Source organism: Crinia signifera, chromosome 4 (assembly GCF_055691185.1).
Source record: "Crinia signifera chromosome 4, ASM5569118v1, whole genome shotgun sequence".
Taxonomy (NCBI): Eukaryota; Metazoa; Chordata; class Amphibia; order Anura; family Myobatrachidae; genus Crinia; species Crinia signifera.
The window spans coordinates 42,982,229-43,008,592 of record NC_139220.1 but is presented as its reverse complement, the minus strand read 5'-3'; the positions used below and the strand labels follow the sequence as shown (position 1 = coordinate 43,008,592).

At 45.7% G+C, this 26,364-nt stretch overlaps 1 protein-coding gene and 1 long non-coding RNA gene across 3 annotated transcripts in view; one reads left to right on the top strand and one right to left on the bottom strand.

Annotated features, from left to right (window-relative positions):
* The window catches only part of ABTB3 (ankyrin repeat and BTB domain containing 3), a 215,700-nt gene that overhangs the window by 149,602 nt on the left and 39,734 nt on the right, over nt 1-26,364 (top strand). The gene's annotated exons all lie outside the window — the stretch shown is intronic.
* LOC146072301 (uncharacterized) lies at nt 14,410-15,606 on the bottom strand. The gene is made up of 2 exons (XR_014473045.1): nt 15,525-15,606; nt 14,410-14,587 (listed from the first exon to the last, which is right to left on the bottom strand). It is a non-coding gene; the product is annotated as an uncharacterized LOC146072301 (long non-coding RNA).

Sequence of the window (26,364 nt, the reverse complement as noted above, 5' to 3'; positions counted from 1 at the left end):
TCTTTGTTACCTGGCCAATAACAGCTTGCTATGGTCATTAGATGTTGGAGTATGCTAACATTATCATCAAACACTCAAGTCTCACCAGAGTTATGTTATTGTATTATTTACATCACTTGTGGGTATTTTCAGTCTGAGCATTTTGTTGGAGACCAGGTGGCTGTCCTCTGTGTTCTCGCACTTTAGTGGTTAAATATAAGAACATTATTCCAAGGTTCTGTAGCCGCTCAGTAGAAGATGATTATGTTATATACACACATATTGTTTTCATTTTCCATGTAATGAAAAAACGTGTTTTCTATGTTCAGACCTTACTGAACATAAAATAAATATATACAGAAAGCAGGGTTACAGGTCTTAGAAATCCTGTCTCTAGGAGGCCTATTCACAAAAAAACAATGATTTATCTGTTTATTGCTGTGCCAGTCTCTGACAATGGGGGTCATTCTGGTTGACCCGCAAAGCTGCAAATTTGCGGGTCATCTAAATGCAGCCAGCCGATTTCCCCGACCATTCGATTGTGGCCGACCATTGAATGATTTCCACAGCGCTCGCAGACCTAAGACACCTCTCCGGTGTCTTAGATCTGCGCCGTCCCTGTACCCCTCTCCGCAACCCCACGCCCCCTGGTCCGCACTGCTAGGTGTGAACAAGGCAGCGAATAAGCAATTCGGCATGCCCGCTCACACAAAGCGGCTGCACATGCGAATAAAAGTTTATGCGTATGCGCAGTTGCTGAACATCGCTTCCCTGTGCGAATGCAATTAGAATGAGAACCAATATGCGTAGGCATGAGCAATCTCAGGCTTTCAAGTCAGCTTAGTAAAGCTTAGAGACTTACAATAAAAAAAAATGTTTACAATTATTTACCAGTGATAAAATAATTTCTAAAAAAACAAACAGAAAAAAGACTTATTTTCAATCATTTTCTTTTGTTAGAACAAATATCGCGGCTACTGTATGTACACTAACTCACTATTGTCTGATAGGGTCTGAGTCAGAGGGCCGTCCAGTTTTGAATTTAATTTCAAATTCTGCCTCTGCCGCTGACTACCGCCGGCCCTCCTGCACAGCACTGCACTACACTGCCGCCAGCACTCTTCCAGCATATCAGGTGCTGGATAAAAGCAGTTGGGCATTATAAGCTGCGATCGGATTCAGTGGGACAATTATGGGTACCATAGTCTCTCTGCACATATTAAATCTGCCCTACAAAATGGCTGAGGTGGACCAAAATCCAGGTTCGTAGCTTCATGCTTTGCGCAGGTATATACTGTATAATTTAAGGAGCTTATAAAATAAGGAGTTTATTTATTTAGCACCTTCTAGAAGATAATAGATACTATCTGATTGGTTGCCCATAGCAACAGTCCATGTGAAATAGAACTCCAACCCTAGTAAATTTACCCCTGAGTCTCTGCATCTATAAAATGCATCTGTTTTTGGAGCATGCCCAGTAGACACAGGGACAGCACTAGACTCCTGCTGGAGAGGTGGAGGCCCAGGCGAAATCTGCACACGGACCACCTCCTCTCTAGAAGTTCCTCTGTGTGGACCTGATTCATAGGTGTACCCATAGGTAGCGATTTATGTTTTTGCTGGTGGGTGCTCAAGCGAAAATATAGGGGAGTGGCTTCAAGTGCCTTTTTACACATAACTTGTGGACCTGCAGCTGTTTCTCTATGATAACCGTACGTACCCCCATGCACAGGAATGCTTCTGTCAGCTCTGTTAATGGCGATGGGCAACAAATTTTTTGCGGCAGCCACCGGGTCACTAAAGAGCGGACGGAATACACTCTTCCCGGCATACTGTTTGCCAGGCGGCAGGGCTGGCAATCAGGGCAGCCGGGGGGGGGGGGGGGGGGGGGGAGCGGCAGAGCCGAATTTCCCATTAGGCACGTGAGGCACCGGCCTAGGGGCGGCACATGTTTGGGAGCGGCACTTGGATGCCTGTGATAGTACTGTCAGCCCAAAATGTACCAATAACTGCAAAATATCCATTGTACTGTACTATATTCCATCTTAAATAGAGTGGAAATGGATAGGACATGCAGATACTGCCCGTATAAACTGTCCTACTTAGTAAACATTATTGTTGTGCCTAGGGGCGCCCTCATCCCTAAATCCGCCCCTGGGGAGCGGGTACTAATTACCCGGGCCCAGGCTTGCTGGAGGGTTCCCGCAGGGGCCCTGGTCCGACCCCTCCCTTTCCCCTCCGTCCCTCCCAGGTAGCAACATCAGCACACACTTCTACAGCATGTGCTGTGCTGACAGCAGGCTCAGCATGCGTGTCTCTCTGACAGTGTGAGAGGTCCTGCTGAGCCTGTTCTCAGCACAGCACATTTGTAGGTGTGTGCTGCTGCTGCTGAGATTACAGTCTTTAGAGTTTTCTTTCACCCTCCTATAAACATTTTGGGGGCGTGGCCTAAGTGTGGGAGGTGCCCCCACACATAGGCCACACCCCCAACATTTTACCGGGGCCCACCATTCTTCTCGGCTGCCCTGCTGGCGATGCGGGTGCTGCAGCTGCAAATTAGCAAGTTAATATGGTGGCCCAGCAGCGCGACTCGGGCCCTTGAGCACCCACAGAATAGGCACCTATGGGTGTACCCTAGTGCTGCCGCATTTGCGATCTTTGACCAAGATGCTACTGTTACAGCAGCCGGGATTTGTACAAAGACCTGGGTGGAAGGCTTTCAGAGATTGTCCTCACTGCTGCCAAGGAAATCCCACGTTTGTGGGATTTCCTTGGCCCCCGAATCATTTCTGTCCTCGAATTTATGTTCCAAGATCTGGCAGCTTCTGTATACTACTTTATTTACTTTATTTCAGCTAATGGGGCCTCTTACTTACACCGGGAACAAGTCGCTTCTGTTTACTTTTAGCTGAAGGTTTGAAAATCACTATAAAGGGTTTTACATCATAAATCTATGACCTAGATCCTCTACACTGCAAGGACTGTTTAGTGTATGTATCGGTGTATTTCCCATGGATATGGTAATCAGCCTATAATGTAAATAACTGGCATCCTGAAGTGTCTCACAAACATAAGCAGAGTGTATGACTGGCCTGGTGCTATGGCAGCTTATTCTAGAGATCCTTTGATAGCAAAATGCTAACTGTTTCCAGGTGGATTTCAGATCCTGTGTCCTGGGTCTGTGCTCTCAAATCATGTCCAGCTACAGTCAGGGGTCAGTGTTACTTGCAGGGATATAAATGCATATATGCGGCCATATGCAGAGTTGTGCACATCTTGGCAGCACCCTATCTGTAAGCTCATCATGAGTTATACTTGCTGCCTTCTGCTTGGCCTCCCAGAGGGGGCAACCTTGTTTTGTGGGTTGAACATGGCTCTGACCCAGGTCAAGGTGCAGTGTGAACAGGTAACCCGGGTTGAGCGTCCTGGGTTCCGTTCACAGTATGTAGGAGGCAGCGCTGTCAGCTCCAAGCGCTGCCTCCTCCCCGCCCCCGATGATGCGCCACCGCTCAGCCCTGTCCCCATGGGATGTCAGCGACCTGGCAATAAGCTGTGTCGGACGCGGAGCTTAAAGACCGCAAATGCCGGGTCGCTCCTGGAACGGACCCGTGTACGACCCGGCCTTTGCAGTCTGAAAGGGGTATTAGTTAAAAACTCTTCTGGGGTTTTAGAGTTATGGAGATATTTAGGTTAGCATTATTAAGAGCGTGCCATATAAAGGAGTAATGGGTCTATTCATGGAGCAGTGAAAGGAGTGGAGAAGTGAGCCAGTGGAGAAGTTGCCTACTCAACCAATCAGCTTTGAAGTAACATTTATCAAGTGCATTTGATCAAATTATGGCCCTGATTTTGGTTGACTCGGTAATATCTCAGCTTACCGACTCACGGAGCGTCCCGCGCTGAATTTACACCCCCCGCCATAGACCCACGCAACCAACAAAGACACATCCCAGCATGTGCTCACTGAAGGTGAAATCAATCGATGTGGAGTGGAGACTGACTTATATTTGCGGGCAGCGGGACGAAGACAGGGTGAGCAGCTGACGTCATGTGATGTCAGCCGCACGCCCCCGGCACACCTCATCCCGCACGCAATTCCATGGGGACATCTATGAAATGCTGGGCGTTCCCATGTCCGTGCTCCGCTCCCGTCCACCCTCATTCCGTCCTCGGCCCCCCTCCCTGCTTCGAAGGACCCGACAACATGATAAATCGCCAAGGCCGTTCAATCGGGGTTTGCATCTGCACAGAAATGCGCACGCGTAAACCCCGACCATTGGGGCAGGGGCCGAATTCGGTTCACTACGAGTAAACCAGAATCAGGCCCTATATGTAGTAGTTGCTAGTTTGCTATAGGCCACTGGCTCACTTCTGCACTCTTTTGACTGCTTCCTGAATAGACCCCTAAATTCATTGCATTTTGTGTAGTAAACATATAGGGGTTCATGAAGCAGCGAAAAGAGTGTAGAAGTAAACCAATGGAGAAGGTGCTCATAACAACCAATCAGCTTTGATGTTACATTTGAAGTGCAGCTGATTGGTTGCCATGTGCACCTTCATCACTGGCTTACTTCTCCACTCTTTTCACTGTTTCATGAATAGACTCTCATGGTGGTAAATGAGGTTGGCGATACTGAGGGGTGATGTAAAATAACAATGAAATTCATACAGTAAGTTGTTTGCTGCAAGCATATCCAGCAATATTGTTAATGTGTAATTTGGGACCATCCTGAAGTGGCCATGATCACACCATGCCAGGCAAGTAGCTGTGGGCCAGATGCACTAAACTTCAAAAGTGATATAACGTAGAGTGATAAACAGCCAGCCAACCAGCACCTTGCCTTCATGTCACAGTCTGTGTTTGAAAAATGTCAGGCAGGAGCTGATTGGCTGGCTGTTTATAACTCTCCATTTTATCACTTTTGAAGCTTAGTGCATCTGGCCCAAAGTCTGATGAGGGCATGCCACTTCTGAGCCCCAATCCACCCTTTTATTGAAAGGTGCGCCAGTGGAAGGTGCATGCGGGTGACTATTCTGCATATAAAAGGACAGTTGGGGCAGTTTAGGATTCTGTGTAATAATATAACTGAAAATCTCACCAAAATATAACAAGATGGTTTTAAACTTATACCTTCCACACAGTACAATTATTGTGGTTTCATAAGGTATCGATGCTCCGGGGCACTTGTCTCATTGTCAGTGTGTTTGTATTTTTCTGACATATCCATTTTCATGCACGTAAGCGGTGACCTAAGAAGCAGGGAATCCTCTCACTTACTTTCACAGCAAGGTCACCTTCATATAGCCACTGATCACATTACAGGTTGGGCTGTCCTCACATCATATCCTGCATTACAGGCCTAGTGCAGAGTTGTACGTACATCTATTCTATCTGAACGGATATTGCCATTTTTTGCACGGCAAGTGCTCTAGATCCGAGATTACACAATTACTATCTATGCATTGTACACACTTCAGCTGTGTCTTAGGCAACATATCTAGGCTGTAACAACGAGCTCCCATTGTGATTTACAGTCAGGTCCATAAATATTAGGACATCGACACAATCCTTATAATGTTGGCTTTATACACCACCACAATGGATTTGAAATGAACCAAGTTGTGCTTGAACTGCAGACTTTCAGCTTTAATTTGAGGGTATTTACATCCAAATCAAGTGAACGGTGTAGGAATTACAACGGTTTATATATGTGTCTCCCACATTTTTAAAGGACCAAACGTAATGGGACAATCAATATAAAAGCTATATCATGTACAGTTGTGGGCTATTCCCTCGTTAGTTCATCATCAATTAAGCAGGTGAAAGGTCTGGAGTTAATTGCAGGTGTGACATTCGCATTTGGAATCTGTTGCTGTCGACTCTCAATATGAGATCCAAAGAGCTGTCACTCTAAGTGAAGCAAGCCATCATTAGGCTGAAAAATCAGAACAAACCCACCAGAGAGATAGGAAAAACATTAGATGTGGCCAAATCAACTGTTTGGAACATTCTTAAAAAGAAAGAACGCACCGGAGAGCTCAGCAACACCAAAAGGCCCGGAAGACCACGGAAAACAATTGTGGTGGATGACAGATGATTTACTTCCCTGGTGAAGACCCTTCACAGCAGTTGGTCAGATCAAGAACACTCCAGGAGGTAGGTGTATATGTGTCATAGTCAAGAATCAAGAGAAGACTACAGAAGAGTGATTATAGAGGGTGCACCACAAGATGTAAACCATTGTTGAGCCTCAAAAACAGGAAGACCAGATTAGAGTTTGCCAAACAACATCTGAAAAAAGCCTTTACAGCTCGGGAACAACACACTATGGACAGATGAGACAAAGATCAATTTGTACCAGAGGGATGGGAAGAGAAGAGTATGGAGAAGGAAAGGAACGGCTAATGATCCTAAACATACCACCTCATCAGTGAAGCATGGTGGCGGCAGTGTCATGGCTTGGGCATGTATGGCTGCCAGTGGAACTATTTCCCTTGTATTTATTGATATTGTGACTGCTGACAAAAGCAGCAGGATGAATTCTGAAGTGTTTTGGGCAATATTATCTGCTCATATTCAGTCAAATGCTTCAGAACTATTTGGACAGCGCTTCACAGTGCAAAAGGACAATGACCCAATCATACTGCAAAAGCATACAAATAGTTTTTTAGGGCAAATACAGTAAGTGGAATGTTATGCAGTGACCAAGTCAATCACCTGACCTGAATCCGGTTGAGCATGTATTTCACTTCATGCATACAAAACTGAAGGGAAATGCCCCGAGAACTAGCAGGAACTGAAGCAATTTGCAGTAGAGGCCTGGCAGAGCATCACCAGGGATGAAACCCAAAGTCTATGCGTTCCAGAGTTCAGGCTGTAATTGCCTGCAAAGGATTTGCAACAAAGTATTATTGAAAGTTTGATTTAGGATTGTTTAGTTTGTAACCTTTACTTTTGGTCCCTTAAAAAGTGGGAGGCACATATAGAAACCGTTTTAATTCCTACACCGTTCACCTGATTTACAGATGGGGCAGGTCCCATCCTTGCTGGCGGGTCGCCAGAACGTACGCGCTGGCGACCCGCCAGCAGCCACGCCAGCGAGGAGACTGAGACGCGCGTGCGTCTCACGCTCACGCGCGTCTCAGTCTCCGTCGCTAGCGCGACGAAAACCCTGTCCGTCTCCTCCTCAGGCTGGCAACGCCAGCGCCATCCCCTGCCAAGATGGGAGAAGACCCATCTGTAGATGTAAATACCCTCAAATTAAAGTGGAACGTCTTGTTTGGTTCATTTCAAATCCATTGTGGTGGTGTATAGGGCCCAAAATATGAGAATTTGGTCGATGTCCCAATATTTATGGACCTGACTGTACATTATGTGAAGGCGCATAGACAGAACTGTGGGTTATGTAGATTTGGATGAATAAGTTAAGAAGTACAGGCTGAACTACTGATGATGATAATCATGAGTATCAAATCTTCCTTGAAAACGTGTCTTATACAGTATATGCCACTTTAAGAATATTAAATAGGGTTAGGGAGGGGCTTCTAGTTACCCATACCCTTCCAAAAATCCCAAGCCTGCTGCTCAAGGGGACATATTCCCAGAGTCTATTATTTTCCATAGTCTTTTTTTTTCCAGAGGAGGCGTGGCTATGCTTCTAGATTTTGTCACTCCCCCTTCAGTACCCAGATTCCATGGCTGTCTCCAGGGCCATACTTCCCAATGGGCTGGGTGGACTTCTGCTTGAGGACCTCACAAGCATAGGGGGCACCAAAGCAGCCAAAGACAGGGCAAATAGAAAATAAAATGCGTTTTTTGGCAAGAAGAGAGAAGGAAGAAATCTGTTTTATGATGCACTTGAGACATCAAGTTAAAATATCACTTTTATTAATTTGTTATAAAATAATGATCCATTACTACAGCGCTGTTGCAATGGATCATTATTTTATAATAAATTAATAAAAGTTATATTTGAACTTGTTGTCCCAAGTACGCCATAAACAGACTTTTTCCTTCTCTCTTCTTTACTTCCAATTTACCAGTCTGAGGTTGCACCCCCTGTAGAATTAAAATAATTCAGGAAGAATTTAATAATAAGGGGTCTACTTGAAAATCATGCAAAGAATTAGTCCTTGTGTGGGTGTCCTCTCTGTGATATCCGAGGTAATCCCGTTAGCGCTGGCCAGTTTTGTCTGGAACCTGTCCTTCTCCATTGGTCGCACTGAATGTTGGGCGTGATATATAACTCTGCACACATCTGCCCCACCTGCAGTGCACATGGTTTTGTCCATCTGCAAACCAACCTGAATCACCCCCTAAGCACCCTCTAAGCCTTGAAAAGTGATAAAAATGAAGCATGCACCACCAGCCAATCAGCTCCTGTCTGTGACATGGCAGTTAGGCGCTGATTGGCTGGTGGTTTTCACTATATTTTATCGCTGTTCAAGTTTAGTACATCTGGCCCTCAGAATGAACTAGAAATTCAGGGAGTTCAACCTGGCTTCTAAAGGAGCAGCCCAGCCACCCATATCCACCCACTTCCCCACTAAAGTGGGCGGGGGAGAACCTGATGACACTGTTCGTTGCACAACAACGTGGCATTCATTAGCAGAATGGTGGCCCTCCTCTTCCCAATCCTTCCACCTGTGCCTGTCCTCAGGTTTCTCTTGGAGAAGATTTGTAAATTCTGTGAAGATTTCACCGATGTTACATACTTTTTCATGAACCAAGTTCAGCACTTTGACATTGTGTCCTTCTTCTCAGTCACTTCCCTTTAGAGTAAGACTATTAAGAATATAAAATCCTAAATCCTTTAATATTAGGAATCAAAATTGAAAGCATTCCGGGGGTTCTCTGTAAAGCCCATGACTTTGGTTTGTTCCACACAGGAAATGAGCATGTAGTTGGCTTCAAGCCTCATAAAATTTAAGTGCTGAGTTCTAGCGGGTAGCCTTCTCCGATACACTGGGAGGCGGATTACAGCTATATAGCGAGTGGCTGCATTAAAATAATAGTTGCTGGCCCGAGAGCATTGTCGTTAACTAACTAGGAATCAATATACTTGTTTATTATTGCACAGAGGGAAAAAAAACCTGCTTTGACAATCTTTTCTGCGGTATAATGTCTTTTCTAGCTGGATTTAAGATCAGTGTTGATATAGTAAAAGTCATACGTCGCTTGTACATTATGGCGGCTCAGATTTGTGCGCTCAATCAAACTTCATGAGTAAGCAGCCTAAAAATACACGAGGAAAGGAGTGACATCACTGAGGCATAAGCAAGTTTAGATGCAATGCCTAGAACCAAGATGCTTAGTATCTTCGGGCCTGATTTTGAGATTTACGTAAATTTGATATTTGTACTGTGCATGTACTAGCTGCTGCCAATTGGGGGCAGTGTTTCACAAAACTGGGGCCTGCAAGCCCTGATTTCTGGGCATGGAAAAGTGTGAATTTACCTGGCACCCTCAGGTCAGGATACTGAAATGTCCGATGTTTGGTGGGTGATTCTGGTTGGCTCAGAAAGCTGTGAGGATCGGAGCTTACCAAGCACCAGAGACACCGCCCGCACGCCTGACACCGCCACTGCCGATTCCCCTCTTGAACATGCGAGGGAATGTGTAATGAAAACACATCACTGCGCATGTCACCGCAGCAAGAGAAATCATTCAATGTACGCCGACCATCGAATGATTTTTCCTGCCTATTTGCATCCGCCGGGGTGAAGTCGGGGCCGCTGGCTGATGTCCAATGACGGCAGGCATCGGCCCGCCCGTGTACCTATGTACCTCTCTTTTACCCTGGTGGCCGATTGGCTTGTACTTTTTCTCCTACCACTTTATCTCTCTCCGAAGCTACATAGACCACAAGTCAATCAAACTGGCATTTGGTAAATGGAACCAATACCCATGAAAAAGCAGCCTACTAATTGATAATGGTTGCCAGGAATTCCTATTTCTCATGGGCTGTTTTAGGTTTTAAAAATTTGGCCTACTCTTGCAGTTTTCTAGTCTACGGAACCAGCTAATGTCGGCAAGTGAAGTTGCCGCCCAGGATTGAAATGGAACAGTCACCAGTGCTATCACAATTCATTCGTAGCTGTGTGCACTTTTGCAGCCTATACGCAAAAACTAGAAACATCGACTGCTCTAGTAGGTCTATGGCGATGCAGACTGGACGCACCAGTAGCAACTTAGACGCCATGTTTCTCTTGTGTACATGATCACAGCTGATAAACGGCCCTAAAACCTAAAAATGGCCATGACACATTTTTGCCACCAGTCCTGGCCCACTCGCCTCAACGGTGACTTCCTATCAATCGCAATAAAATCCTCACCACGAGCAGATCACGACGGTGCATATCCAGTCTGCTAATAATCGCTCAATTTTCCTAACATCGGCATAGTGTACAACTCTGAATCAGACCATTGTCCCTATTTTTGCACAATGACTCAAAGCTGCCAAGCAGAAGGCAGGACTGTGAAGAAGGAGAATGCGTAAGCATTTGTCCTTTGGTCCAGAGAATAGACAAGCATGGTGTGTAGGCGATGGTTAATTACAGCTGTTGAGTACAGCTTATTATAAACATAATATATGATACAGCACATGTTCTTCACACTCTGTACTTTAAGTCTTTTTCATATCACAAAATTGTTTTTTAATGTCAAGAAAAATCATGGTGGGATGTGGTTGCGTACAGCGTAAGCACTTTTTATTTAATTTCTCTTAAATCTGTGGTTTATTTTGGAAAGCACAGAGATTTGTTCGGGTAAAATGTGCACAGATGCGTCTTCGCTGAAGGAAAAAAATAAAAAGATATTGGATAGGCGCCCAAACAGATTTAAATTGTACTCTATACAATGACAGCGGTTTCCATGCAGCATCCAGACTGAATTCCAGTGTGAGCATCTTTCTAACTTCATTTTAACAGTTTGTTTAGATTGAGTCCTGAATTCTTCTCTTTTCAGGTTTAATATTACTTTTTTGGGTCCCATCTTTAAACTATTACAGTATTTAAGGGCAGGATATACAAAGCAGAATGATTCTTCTGTGACCAGACATCTTGTTGGCATGTCTTATTGGGGCTAACCATTCAGTTTATGTCCTTATTTTACCAATAAGACAGAGGGAGTCATTCAGGGTTGACTTGGCAGAATTACCAAAAATCCTAAATATCCCATAGAGAGTCAGATTTATAGGTGTTTTATTTTATGAAGAGAACTATGCTAAGTGTAGACATCAGATCACATAAGCAAACTTGGAGATACGGGGTGGGGGGCACAGTTTTCAGAGGGAGTGGGCTCTTTTGCTCTAACTGGGCTGTTTCTTGATCATATTTGATCAATCAATTTGCAGTAATCCAAACAGATGTGATGATCAAATAGTGTTTATTATATAAAGGAGTTAAAGTGAGGGGGAACGGGGTGGAATTGAGTTCCACCACCTCTAATGGTAGGGGGAACTGAGTTCCACCTCTACCACAGCCCTGAACAGTAATTCCAACAGAAAGGCCTGTTCTTCTGGCACGGCATATGTGATGTCATGCCATCACCGCCGCTGAAGTGAAGAAGAGCAACTAAGAGAAGCAGGCTCTGTGCATGCCTTCGTTAGGAGATGCAAGCTACTGTGCCTTAAGTCAGATGTTTAGTCTTGGTAACCGACATTTTCTGACCTAAGTGCTGCCCCTGAACTTGTTTGCTTATGCCATGCGTGTCCAAACTATGGCCCTCCAACTGTTGTGAAACTAGAAGTCCCATCATGCCTTGCCACAGTTTTGCTATTAGGGAATGCTAAAACTATGGCAAGGCATGCTGGGAGGTGTAGTTTCAAAACAGTTTGAGGGCTATAGTTTGAAAATGCCTGCGCAGAAACCAGATTTCTGTTTAGACATATGAAGGGGATTTTCTTCTTCTAGAAAATAGCACTACAGTACATACTGTAATCCTAAACCCATAAAACAGCAAAGATGTGGCTTGGATAGCATGTTAAAGATTAAAAAAAAATATATATAGTTTTTGCCTTCAAATAAATTGGCGCTTTAAATCCCCTGACAAAATCACAGAAAAATCAGCACTTTTGATAAATCACACTCTTCTACACTTGGCCCCTTGTCTCTGTGCCTTATATCAATTGCAAGCCGTTATATCTGGCAGCAGCATCAGCAGGTGCCTAGGTCTGTGTGATAAAGGAAGAATGACAGAGAGATATGCTCTACCAGTTAAAGTAGGTGTTTTATGTCCTCCTGACAAGTCCCACGGCCACATCACACTTGTGCTGAAGCTTTTGGTGAGTGGTGTCTGATAAACCCACTAATAGGTGAAGACAAAAACTTTCTTTTTTTGCTTAAACGTTTCTTTTATATGAGCAGTAACTTGGGGTACTGAAATTGTTCCCATGGTTTATTTATTTATTAACAGTCTCCTATATAGCGCACACATATTCCGTAGCGCTTTACAGAGAATATTTGAACATTCACATGAGTCCCTGTCCCAGTGGAGCTTACAATCTATATTGCCTACAACATGTACATACACACACATATTCATTCAATAGTTCAATTGTTGGGAGCCAATTAACCTAACGGTATATTTGTGGATTGTGGGAGGAAACAGGAGCACCCGGAGGAAACCCATGCAAGTATGGGGAGAATATACAAACTTTGCACAGTTAGGGCAACGGTGGGAATCGAACCCATGACCTCAGTGCTGTGAGGCAGTAATGCTAACGGTACTTGTTAACTAGCACGGCGCCCCCAATTTTGATCGAAGTGCATCTTATGCAATCGCATCGCATCGCACCTAATGGGTGCCTACAATGTTAAATGCACCCCCATTGTCAACTCCACCCCCACTATCAACGCCACCCCGAAGCATGGTGAGCGCAGCGGTACGCGTCCTCCGACCTTTTCATACCCCCACTATCCATGTCAGCATGGAGTTGATTCTAGATAGTGTCCGAGCCACCGAGCCCGAAGCATGGCGAGCGCAGCGAACCCCGCGAGGGGACACGGATTACTTTTACATGTATTCCGTGTCCCCTCGCGGGGCTCGCTACGCTCGCCACCCTTCGGGCTAGTATTCACAATCAACCTGACACACTCGCTCTAACAGGGAAAGCAGAAGAGTGTCTTAATACTATATATTCTCGTGCTCTCATATCTGCAAAATGGTTACAGATTGTGCTGCTGGTTACTTATGTTTCAATACTAATACATAGACTGTAAAGTAACTTATTAGTGTCAGTACTGCCTGTATCAGCCTTCATCTGAAAAACAGCTCTGCACAAGAGTCAGGTCTAATTTTAAATTATAGCAACGTATACCTGAATATTTCTCTTCCTTTTTCATATATCTTTTTGGGTCTCAGTACAATTAAGTCAAACAGAGAACCCACGGTTTAGACTTAAATATTTAAAATTAAGTCTTTCTTCTTTCCTATTTAAAGCAGCATCTGACAATAAAGGGGAGCCTCTAGGGCCACCCACTAAGTGGGGGCCGGTGACCCATTACCTGTCTGCTTATCTGTATATATACAAATGATTCTTTGTGTTTGTGTGTGAAATATTCTCCTGTTGTACACCTTCTTAGTGTACTTTATTTTATCTTTAACATTAATAAAAGTTATGTCTCAACGCAAGTTCATATTACAAATGTTTGGGACCCCTTTTCCTTAAATTCTAAGAGTGCCCCACAAAAGAGCTTTCTCTCTCTACTGTATTTGCAAACGTATTTATTCTTCTAGCTCAGGGAGCACCACCAGACACCGCTTAATCAATAGTTGCTATTCTAGCAACCATTTAAATTCGTTAGCTAGTTTGGTTTATCAAACATACACCTCAATCACCTGTGTCTCCACAGTCACATATAGAGTGACACATCCTGGCCCTTATTCTGATCGGTGCGGATATTCCCGCATTCTTACGGTGCGGTCCGCACGCCACGGTGTTTTGCCGCGTGCGGCCATCGTCCGTAGAAACGCCCATGTGTCCTCCGCATTCGGACGGACTCACTCTTTAAGAACAGGGCGTGTTTACGGACGACATACAAACCATGCGTGTGCGGGAGAAACACTCCGATTCTGCACGGTATTACTGAGTATTACAGAGTATGCTCGGAAATACCGCATCCGAACGGGAGCCAAGCGGTGCTACCGCCCGTAAGCGGAGTATTTACGCCAAACAACCCACTATTATGTCAATTCTGCAATACATCACATGACCCACTTATTCAATTACCTATCCTCATAAAAAACAGCTTATTTGGAATTGGAATCAATTAGATGCCAATATATCCTTACAAGCATGCCTAACACATCCATTGCACACATTAACCCTTACAGCAATGTAAGTGCAATGGTTTGTATTACACCCTGTGTAAAAGATTATAAACAATCTACACATATACTGTTTCAAGTGCAAATAAAACCAACAACTGTGAACTTGCATAAAGAATTTATTTTAAATCAACATTAACATAAAAAATAAAATATAAAATATAATAAATCAAAGCAGCAGATCGCGGATGTCCTGCAGGTCTGCTAGAAGGAGCCTTAAATGTTGCTCCGCTCGCAGGACGGCCCCACGCACCCCCTCATCTGCCGGTGTGGTGTCATCTGTGGGCATGTCAAAGGGGCAAAAATTAGTCATGTTATTCATGCATACATTTCACATACTGCGACATAAATTGCACAAATGCTAGGTGACATGTGTGTATATATATATATATCTATCTATGTAGAGAGATAGAGACACACATAGATAAATAGATATGACACATACATATATACATACATGCTAACTTATTTACTACATACTGTCTTTTTTGGCCTCTACCCTTTACTCTGCAGAAGACATAACAGTCATATTGTTTCTTCTCAGTCACAACCCACCCATGACTAACCAATGACAAGCATGTCATGGCCTCCGTCAATAAGAACTTGTCACAATCTGCTCAGTCTAAGTTCAGTGATGGTTCGTGGCATGGGAGTTATGCAAATGTCAGGAATGCACAGTACACATCCTCAAAATCATAATTCTGTCTAAACCAACCTACAATTCTGTGAGGGCAAAAAAACAATCTGAACTACAGGGGGTGTTTAGGTAGAGGAGGCTCCTGGGACACTGGCAACTTCTGACTCCATTCCAAGGTAGGCCGGCCCATACTCCATTTATAGCATACATCCTATAGTTTAGAAATAACATTCACCAACAATATAGATTCCACTATTTGATGGGTCATAATCAACACTTGCAGCAGGTGAATTTCATCCACAAATGATCCACTCATCCCTTTACTCCAGGATCCTGTTTAACTACTACGGTTATGTGGCAGTCAAAATGGAGCTCCAACCCATCCCACAAACCTGTGTAATTCAGAGGTGTCCTGGATGAAAGGGATGCCTTGGACACCCCATCTAACCCGTACCTGTATCTGTAGCTACCCACTTTGGGGTCTATATGAATAGTATGGGCCAAAAATTTGTTATCACCAGTGCTACATAACAAATACCAGTACAACTACTTCATTAATGATGCATTATGTTAACATACCGATCTGATGGTACTCCGGGGCCTGGCACGCCTCCTCCCCCTCGTCATCAGACTCCTCCGGGGCAACCGTGGCCTCCTCAGCCCCCTCCTCCGCCAGCTCCTCTGCCACAATAACCTCCTCCTCCAACTCCTCCTCCACCTCCTCCTCCTCCACCTCCTCCTCCTCCTCCTCCTCCTCCTCCTCCACCACCACCACCACCTCCTCCACCTCCTCCTCCGCCACCAACACCTCCTCCTCCGCAACCAACTCCGCTTCCACATCCTCCTCCACCACCTCCTCACGCACCTCCTCCTCCTCCACCACCATCTCCTCCTCCTCCACTTCCTCCTCCTCCACCCTTGCCGCCACCTCCTCCTCCGGGTCTTGGGCCTCCTCCTGGCCCAGGGCTGCCTCCGCCTCTTCACGGGCCTGTCGGGCTTGGGCTCGTGCTGTGTGGTAGAAAAAAAAATCATGGTCAATGTCGGGTCATTGGGGCACATGTATTAATCCATAACAAGACATACATGGAAGGGTGATAATGATGGCAAACGATGCAGGAAAGTAGCTCCTTACTGTTCATGGATTCCAAATTGTGACATGTAAATTATTATGTGATTGTTAGTAATTTGTTCACACATTACAACCCAGGCATTTATCAATGTGTAACACATATTAGATCTGGCACATTGTATGCATCAGAATCCTCAATGCTATGGCATTACATATAAAAGCCACATGACTGCATGTTAACCAGGAAGAAGCACACATAACAGTCTATGGACTTTTAAACCCATGGACACCCAGTTATCATGAGACACATTTTATTGTTTATATATGCTATGTTGTAAGTGCGAAATTTCATAGCTAAAATACTCACAATCAGCAATTTCGCTCCTGAGTTGCTGGAGCAGCTGGGGCTGGCGCCTGCGGAGGTCCGACCACCGCCTCTCAAGCTGCCCGAGGGACCTCCGCACCCGAGTGCGGGCGTAAATTCGGCACCCTGCCGCAGCATAGGCCCTCCGCTTATGGCGGTTTGTGATAAACGGGCCCGCACGGCCCAGCCTTGTCTCCATGACGGAGACAAGAACCCTCAGCTCCGCATGTGTGAAGGGTTCTGCCCTTCGTGTCTCCGCCATGTTGACAATGGCATCTATCAACCAATCAGGTGGGGGCATTGGTTGATCACAGTTATTTGTGTTAATAACTTTATTGTTCATCTTTACATGAACAGCGTGTCTGCGCCAACACAAATGGTGACAAATTCGCATGCCTTCAAAACAGTAGTGTTGATGTATGGCAATGAACAAATCTGATATATATAAAACACAGTGTGTATGCACTTAGCAAATCCAATGACGCCTCGCTCCGCCAAGCAACGCGTGCTATAGCTTAGCAACGCCTAGCTGTACTTAGCATTATTTACTCTATGCATCTATGTGTATGCGTACATTTATGTGTAAAAGACACATACACACACTTGCAGGTATCCTGAGACCAGCATTATACACCAGCCCTGCCTGCCTGCCTGCCTGCCTGCCTGCCTGCCTGCCTGGCTGCCTGCCTGCCTGCCTGGCTGCCTGCTCCTTGAAATGTTGAAACATGTGAATAAATTCTAATAGCATATATATATATATATATATATATATATATATATATATATATATATCTGCAAACAAATCAGACAGCAACACATGAAAAAATCCCAAACACATTACAGAATAAATCAATGTACTCACCAGTCATCAGGGATAGTATCAACTAAAATAATGAAGATATAACAAACACATAAGATCCCTTGAACAAGGTATAATAATTAGCACCTATATTTAACTTCCCCCAAAACTAAGCACATATGATAAATATCTCCTATTTCTTTGCCATTAGGAGGGCAGGCTGGCTAATTTTCGTGTTGTAACACTGACAACTAACACACTGTACTTATTTGAAGGGGTGATTTTTACAATAATTGGTGTGTTCTGTCAACTCGATAACATGTACCTGAAGTATCTTTGCGCCACAGAGTCCCGCAGCTGGTATCCCCTCCGGCATTCAGGGGCGCGGGATGGGCGCATGGGCGGATCTTGCGGCTCAGATGGTACCTCCCACTCATCAAAGGGTATCTCACGCCGCACAGCAATGTTGTGGAAAAATATACACAGGCCCACGATCCTCGACACCATTTCAGGCGCATATTGTAAGTCACCACCAGTGCGGTGGAGCACTCTAAATCGACCTTTTAAAAGGCCAATTGAGCGCTCCACCACTTGCCTGGTGGCAACATGCGCCCGATTGAATGCCTCCTGTGGGCCCGGTGCTGGGTAGCTGTACGGCGTAAGTAGCCAGGGCGTACATGGGTAACCGGAGTCACCCAGAACCCACGCATCACGGCCTTCCAGCTCTTGGAGTCTTTGCCATATCCCGGTTTGTCGGATGACATGAGAGTCATGGGCACTTCCGGGAAACTTCGAGTTGAAGGCGAGAATCTCCATGGATGGGCCACATACCACCATCACGTTCAGTGAGTGGAACAATTTGCGGTTCCTATATATCTTCTCACTTCGAGATGGAGGCACAAATGGTACATGGGTGCCATCCACAGCCCCTATCACATTAGGGAAGCCAGCAATTTGATGGAAGGCCTGCTGGCTTCTGCGCAGGGTGTCGGTGGCAAATGTCATGGCCATGAAGTGCCCCTTGCGCCTGAACATGGCCGACGTCACACGCCTCAGGATTCGGCAGAAGGCCGGCTGAGATATTCCAGCAAGTACTGCCACTACTTGTTGGAATGATCCTGAGGCGCAGAAATGCAACACCGCCAGCAGCTGTGTGTGAGGCGGAATTGCTGTCGTGATCCCGTGTAGAGGTTCCAGATCGCTCTGAATTAAGGTGAGCAGATCCAGAATTACATGTGGCGGTAACCGGTACCTAGTAAGTACCTCATCATCGGGCATAGCAAACAGAGTCACCCGTGTGCGATAGATTCTAGCACGTCCTGGCCTCCTTGGCCGACGAGTGGGGAGAGCCGCAAGTGCCCTTAGCCTCCTCTCCATGTAGCGCATAATAGCTTCAGCAACCTATAAAGAAATGAACATAAATACTGATGCACCTATGCACATAATGGCCATATCCCACTACAAATAGATTTGTAGCCTTCAATACGTACAATAGATGGCCACCCCGTGAAATCCCGCAGATCCATTTGACTCTCTAATGATGACACAATAATATGAACTCAATACACACCGTCCAAAACACACAGATAAAGGTGTCAGCATTTTTTGCCGACATCATGTACTATGACACATTTCATCTATTGCTGGGACATGTTGTCCTGCAATAGATGAACCCACACAGGTTGAAGACCTGTGAGTGAAATAGTGAACATGTGACATGTTGCAATAATGATACACCACTTTGCTGGCCCAACAATCTGTAGTCAGTGAGGCAATGGTGCATACATTCATACACTTACATTGTTAATGGATATCATATCTACAAGGAGCATGGAAGAGCTTACCTTAGACCCTGACAAGTCCAGATCTGGAGACAAATGATTCTAGCAGGAAGTCACTATTTATAGGGCTCTCACATGTGTGGTCTATAACAGTAGAGATGAGTATTGCATGACTTGTGGGCTGGATTCTCTAAGGGATTGGGCTACTTTTAGCTTGCACTAAAACGCCACAATACCACAGTAGTCATGAATGAAATGTCATGTCATGCTAGCAAATAGCATGTGTATTGTGCAATAGTCACAGGTGTATCAGAAGATTCTATGCAATGTTAGCATTGGTGACCAGTATTTCATGTAGAACTTTCGCCAGGTTTTACACAATGGAATTTCCGCCACCGTATGCGGCGCGAAAAAACAGCGACGTACGCTCACGCACGGAACGCAGCTGCCGCTGATGTCCGCCAAACAGATTACACAAACAGTATATAAAGGTGTATTAGAAGGTGACAATGTTGTTGCTAACATGTCTGGATCCCAACCAGAGGTGGACCCAGTGCTGCAGCAACTATTTGACCAGATGGACTCCAGCACCACCTATGTGCCACTGCACATGCGGCCAGTGGGTAATGAGGAGGCTGCTGCCCCTTCTACAGCAGGGGAACCTGCACCTGACCATTCTACAGCAGGGCAACCTACACCTGGCCCTTCTGCAGCAGGCCAACCTGCAGCTGGCTCATATCCACCATCAGCAGAATTGTTTGGAACACAACAGGGGACTTCACAAGGTAGTACCATGGCCAGCACTTCAAGTGCAGCGACTGGTGCCAGGGGGCGTGGCCAGGGACGTGGCAAGGGGCGAGCCAGTGCAACAGCGGAACCACCCAAAAAAAATAAGGCATATGAAGCACAGGAGCTGGCCATCCTGGTTCCCCGAGCACGTGATTGGATAGAGTGTCCATCCGAGAAGCTGACACACACACGCAGATGGAAGATTTGGGAACAGATAACGGCAGAGATTAATGAAGTAGCGCCACAAGTTCGTGAGACGGACCATGTGAAGAAGAGGCAAGTTGTTTTGTGATACATGTGGCCAGTAATAGCCAAGTAATGATTGAATTGATGCTTAGATGCATTTAGCAAATGGGCCGTGAGGTTGTTACGATACACATACATTATTGCCATGTTATTTCGTTGAGAGTTAGAGTAGGGTGATTGTGAATGTGTATTGTAACGGTTGATATCATAGTTGCATGTAATATTATATATGGGACATTAATCACATGTTGTAATATGTAGCACAGAGCAATGGCTGCAACAGCTAACATTGGGAGTGACATGTATTAATATGTCAACTTACATTGCAGGTGGCAGGACTTCAAAACCAACCTGAAGAGGAAGATGACCAAGCGGTGGGAACACAGCCAGACATCTGGGGCCGGCCCCATGCCATCAGGGCTAGAGCTCACCCCCCTGGAGGTGATGGCCGAGAGCTGTATATCAGTTGAGGAGATCAGGGGGGTGAGCACGATGGATAGCGAGGCCCCAGCTGAAGTGTTTGCGTCTTTTCTGGAAGGTAAATATTGGTCATGCCATAAACTTGTGCAAGTAATTATCGTAGAATGTCTCCTAATTGTGTTTATCTTTTCCCACAGACACCCCACCGCTTGGTGACGACTCTGTTCAGGAGGTGGAGGAGTCCGTGCCACCTGGCCCCAGAGGTAGGCCTGTGCAGCAGCAGGCATCGGCCCAAGCCGATTTGGCCGCCTTGGCCGAGGTGCTTGGGGACATCAACCAGCAGGGAGACTTGGCATCAGAACGGGTGCGTAGGACCGAGGAGATCCTGGCGAGCTTGGTCAGCACCCAGCAGTCCATGGCTGCGAGCATGCAGGCCATGGCTGCAAGTGCTCAGGTGCTGGCCGAGCAAGCCACCCGCCAAAATGATCTCCTCCTCCACCATAATGAGCTTATGGTGGAGCTGGTTACCAGCAACAGGGTCCTAATGGCATCCGTTTCTGGTGCATTACCACCGGCAACACTCCCTGCTGGCAGGAGGGGTAGACCAGCCAACCCCTCCACATCATCTGCTCCACCTGCCCCAGCATCTGGCCGTCCCCGAAGAGCTGCTGCACAGGCCAAGGAGCCTACCAAGGCCAAACGTGGTCGGAAATGAACTTGTGGCTGCATTAATCTCCGCCGTTATGTGTTCCCAAATCTTCCATTGTGCTGTGTGTGTCAGCTTCTTGTGTCCAATCACGTGCTGAGGGTAACCAGCTGAGCCCTTGCTTCATATGTCCTTTGTGGTTCCCCTGTTGCCCTCTTTTGCCTGCCATTACTGTCAGCTGTACTTGAAGTGATGGCCATGGTACTATCTTGTGAAGTCCCCGGTTGTGTTCCAAATGATTCTGCTGATGGTGCATATGAGCCAGCTGCAGGTTGGCCTGCTGCAGAAGGGCCAGGTGTAGGGTGCCCTGCTGTTGAATGGTCAGGTGCAGCTTGCCCTGCTGTAGAAGGGCCAGCAGCCTCCTCATTTCCCACTGGCTGCATGTGCAGTGGCACATAGGAGGTGCTGGAGTCCATCTGTGTGCAATTATATTTGTTTTGTATTATTATTTATTTTGCTGCATTCCTGCCATGTTGTTTATTGTTTGTATGTATTATTTTATGGTCATTGCATCACACTGGCATTGACTGTGACATGAATATAAATAAATGTGTTTACTTTACCCAAAATGTGTGGTTTCATGAGTACATGTCAAATACACATGTGTATTGCTAGTATTAATATTCTGTCATGTCCATTGTTAGCAGTTTGAAAGTGTCTGACAAGTACAGCATATGTGGGGGACTAGTAAGGTTTCCTTGAAGCAGCAATGGTTTCAATTAAAGCACTGACAAGCGTCCTATTAGTGAGTAATGAGTAAAGGAGTAGATTCTATTGGGTTCAGGTGTTAATGGTTGTAGTCATTAGGCGTACGTTCGCCTACCGCATGAACGAGTGGTGTCCGCAAAGCAATAGTACACTTGTGGACACCGCACATTTCTGCCCTTTTTGATCGCGTGCATTCGGAGTGGTTTCCGAATGTACGCCCCCCAACATAAGTGTACTCCCCCGTGTCCGCCCATGTTTCCGCCCCGTTTTGCCCACTTTGAAACTACGCCCATGTGTCATTCCGCATGACGCCCATAATACGCCCCTATTTCCCGAATGATAGCGGTGAACAGTTCTGGACGGGATCTGGCCGAACTGGTACCGAGTCAAGGCGTGGCACATGCGCGTTGCGTTCTCCACGCATGCGCAGACGCCGTAAAGACGCGATCCGAAAGTATGCGGTAAAGTCCGCGTCAATCAGAATAAGGGCCCCTGTGTGGTTCCAACCACCAATTTATTTTCTTGAGTGTTTAAAACTTAACAACAGCATAACCCTAAACCTAAGGGGAGGGTGTCCAATTAGCGGCAGTAAATTGTGTGAAACCAGTGATTTCCAAACTGGGGTGCCTTTAGACACTTGCGGAGTGCATTGTAATAGGCATAACCAGTACTTGTGGCTTCCCATCATAACATATTATAACAAGCAGAAGTGAATCCTGTGCTTCACTACATAACAACTCTTAGTATGATATCTCTAAACACAATTTACTTAATTTAATTTTTTTTCTTAAATTCTTAATAAGAAACTTTTGCTGTGATTCAAAAGTTTGGGAACCAATGTGCTATATAATTAGAACTGACGTGCCAGCACTTAACGGGAATTATCTTTTGTGTACTGTACATCCAGCATGTTACGCAAAATCCCCAATAACCAGACTTGGTACTTGTGTAATATCTGGGCGCCCGATTTTTTCATCGCATGCCAGTACTTAAGGCATGCGATGAGATGTGATGGGACCTGATTTTTACATTGTACTCAATGTTAAGTGGCCCCCCAGACCCGATTTTTAATTGTATACCCACCCTGATGGGTAATTATTAGGTAAAATGCCCCCCCATTGTTAACGCCACCCCGAAGCGCAGCGAGCCCGCGAGGGGCGGTGGTACGTGTCCTCCAAACCTTTTTATACCCCCACTATCCACGTCGGCGTGGAGTTCATTCTATATAGTGTGGCGAGCGCAGCGAGCAACCGAGCCCCAGGAGGGGATGTGGAATACGAGCCCGAAGCATGGCGAGCGCACGCGGATTACTTAACATGTATTCCGCACTCCCTCGCGGGGCTCGCTGCGCTCGCCACGCTTCGGGCTCGTATTCCACATCCCCTCCTGGGGCTCGGTTGCTCGCTGCGCTCGCCACACTATATAGAATGAACTCCACGCCGACGTGGATAGTGGGGGTATGAAAAGGTCGGAGGACACATACCACCGCCCCTCGCGGGCTCGCTGCGCTTCGGGGTGGCGTTAACAATGGCGGGAACGCCACACTGTATAAAATCAAATCCACGCCGATGTGGATAGTGGGGGTATAAATAGGTCGGAGAACGCATACCACCGCCCCTCGCCACGCTTCGGGTTGGCGTTGATCGTGGTGTGGCGTAAACAATGGGGGGGGGGGCATTTGATATAGGCATTACCCATCAGGGTGGGTGTACAATCAAAAATCGGGTCTGGGGGGCATTTACCATAGGAATCAGGCATCTGGGTGCCTGTACAGTTAAAAATCGGGTCCAAAATCGGTCACATTGCATGCGATCTGATCGCATGCGATGCGACCAATTTTTGGTTGTACAATCACATAAGATGAAAAAATCGGGCACCCAGATAATACAGAAGTACCCCAGATTGGCTGGCTGTTTACCACACTCCATTTTATCACTTTTGAAGCTTAGTTCATCTGGCCCTAGTCTTGTTCTAAATGTTGACAAAATAACCATATTGACATTGCATCCATATCAACATGGTCAATGTCGACATTTTCAGTGTGGTCATTCAGACCTTTCTATATGTTGACAGAATGACTATAAACCCTTGCCCATTGGTTGGAAATGCTGGCCAATAACCTTTGCTAACCATGATAACATGTAAAGGAAATAATTATCATTCATGTGGATGTATAACATAACTCAGTGGAAATCACAAGGAAAATTTGTATTTGGTATCTGAGGGGTAGATGTACAGTATGAACCAGTGATAATGGAGGATAAGCGTGCCAGGAGATAAGGGGCCCATGGCAACCAATCAGCTGCTCTGTATTTTTATATTATGCAAATTATAGATATTACTTCAGTGCTGATTGGTTGCCATGGGCCGCTTCTCCTCTGGCTCACTCCTCCTCCCTTATGACTGCTTCATACCCCTTTGTACTATATATTAGAGAAATACAACTTTTTGGTTCAGTTCCCCCTTTACAGTAAATGATTTTACCCAAATGCATTCAGGGAGCGTATTGTACGTCTCAAAAAAAAGAAAAAAAATTGAAGGCGTTGTAATTCCTCGGAGACCAGACTTTAATAACTGAGCATTGCAAGCACATACTGTGAAAATGCATTTCTGCCTGTATATCCATGTAATTATATATGTAGTTCTTGAATATTTCAGCAAGGTTGCCTTGAAGGTGTTGGTAACCGATCTGAAATGTACATCGGTGACATATAAAACATCAGCGTCCCTGGTCTAGGGAATAAAATAATGTTGTGCTAAATGCTAGAGACTGATTTAGTATTGACTGCTGTAATTCAATCTCTGAATGGATCTTTGCTCGGTTTTCCCATTTCTGGCTGCTAATGAAGGGCAAAGCTGTGATAAATATTTAAGGCTTGATTCCTACTACGAATGGATGAATAGGTTTTCGAAATTGTTCTCTGGAAATATCCAATCATATTTAGAATTATTAGAATGACAGATATTTACAAATATGGCACCTGGCGGGAGACCTTTGAGAATAAATAAATCAGATTGCTTTCCCAAAGATCGGTCGTATCCTGTTAAATGGCTTGTAGCATAAAGGAAATAAACTGTTCTAGTTATATTAGAAAGGGATCCACTAAGATTACGTAGAATTTTTTTTTATATTTCTCTGCCCACATGGAGTACCAGAATAGAGCATGTGCTCCAGACTGATACTCATAGTTATAAAAAGGTTCTACATTCGCACTTGTATAGGGGGAGCCTAGACACCAATGGTTAGTGGCATAACTACAAATTGTGCGCGCCCCCTGCCAAAAATCTTTCTGGAGCCCCCCATCCCATAGTACCTGCTCGTTGTCAGGGAATCTCAGACCCCAGCCACCACCGGTCTGCAGTCCTGGCGGAGGCAGCTGAACTCCCCTCATGATTTTGAAAAATGTCCCTGCCAAAATGGCCATCATCTACTCTAGCAGCCTTAATAACTGTCTCCTCTAAGGCGGAGACCATTTTGGTATGGACATCTCTCCCGTGATGGTGGCCCAGGACTCTTGTTCCCACAGTGCCCACAACTCACCCAAGCGCTTCCAAGCCACTGCGGGGACTGTTGCTGCATCACTAGTTAAGGGGCACGTAAAACACTAAATTAATTTTATAGTATCATATACAGTATTTTCCTCCTGTGGCTCTTTACAGTCAGCATTATGCTGGGAGTTTGATATCAAAATTAAGAGCCTCTCAGTTAGGGAGCATACTGCCTGGCTAAGTAATAAGAGAGGGGGGGGGCTACATTTGGCTATGGTGCCATGGGACTAGCACCAGAATTGAGAAGCTTTCTGGCATTTGCAGTATTGGAGTAACAACAGAGGCGTAACTATAGCACCGCAGCCCCCGCGGCCGCTGGGGGGGGGGGATGCTGTGCATGTGTGGGCGCCGGGGGGCTGTGGTGCTATAGTTAGCCCCCTCCTGTCCGCCCATCTGCCGCCTGCCAATCCGCCGCCCGCAGCCTTACCTGACTTCACTGGTCCCGTCCCGGCTCCCTTGCTGGCTTCATTCTTCTGCTAGTGAGATGGACCACAATAAAATGTCCGCCCCATATAGCAGACAATTCTCTGCAACTGTCTGCTGTATGGGGGCGGACATTTTGTGTTGGTCCGTCTCACTAGCAGAAGAATGAAGCCAGCAAGGGAGCCGGGACGGGACCAGCAAGACAGGTAAGGCTGCGGGCGGGGGTGCCCCCCATTAACGGCGGGGGGGGGCGCCCAATTCATAGTTACGCCACTGAGTAACAATGACATTTGTGGGGGGTTTTTTGTCATCAGTTTACCTTCTAATTGTATTAGTTTTGTTTTATGGTAATAAAAAAACAATGACACTAACGCACATTTGTCAGTAAATGATGTATTTGTTATATTTCTTATCCTTATGACAGAATTGTCAATTATTACCTTCCCATAAATGTACCTATTTTATCATTATTTGAAGATTAGGGCAGAGAGAGAGAGAGATCTGCTATTGTGTCCAGCAGTGTAATGATGGCAGACCAGCACACAGTAATCAGGCCATCTATGTT